This window comes from Penaeus monodon, chromosome 15, assembly GCF_015228065.2.
Source record: "Penaeus monodon isolate SGIC_2016 chromosome 15, NSTDA_Pmon_1, whole genome shotgun sequence".
Lineage (NCBI taxonomy): Eukaryota > Metazoa > Arthropoda > Malacostraca > Decapoda > Penaeidae > Penaeus > Penaeus monodon.
In genome coordinates, this window is record NC_051400.1 from 34,284,792 (window position 1) to 34,285,266 (window position 475).

Sequence of the window (475 nt, forward strand, 5' to 3'; positions counted from 1 at the left end):
CTTCTACTGATATTCTAACTCCAATGCAGCTAACACACCACTGGCACAGTTGGTATTATCTTAAGTCTGATTCTTATTCTCCAAGGGACTACATGTGTAAAAGGAATCGTTTCTTTGGAAGGAACAACATCATTTTAAAGGAACATATAACATAGGTACCGGGTACGATGCTTAATGATTTCTATAATACATAAGAGTGTTTGTGTGTCTGTTTTCTCCGTATACATGTGTTTCTGTCATATTTTGAAGATTTTAGCTGTTTTATTATTATAGTTTATGTACTTACTGTCATTATTATCTTTACCCTGATTTTTCTTTCATTTTCGTAATCATCTTTATCCCCATTCAAAGTTGTTTTAGTATAATCATCATTACTGCTCTTACTCTTACTATTATCACTTTTATAGGTGCTGCTTCTGCATCTGGTATAGCCATTTGTGTGAAAGAAGTATTAATAGTATATGCGTGGTGGTAT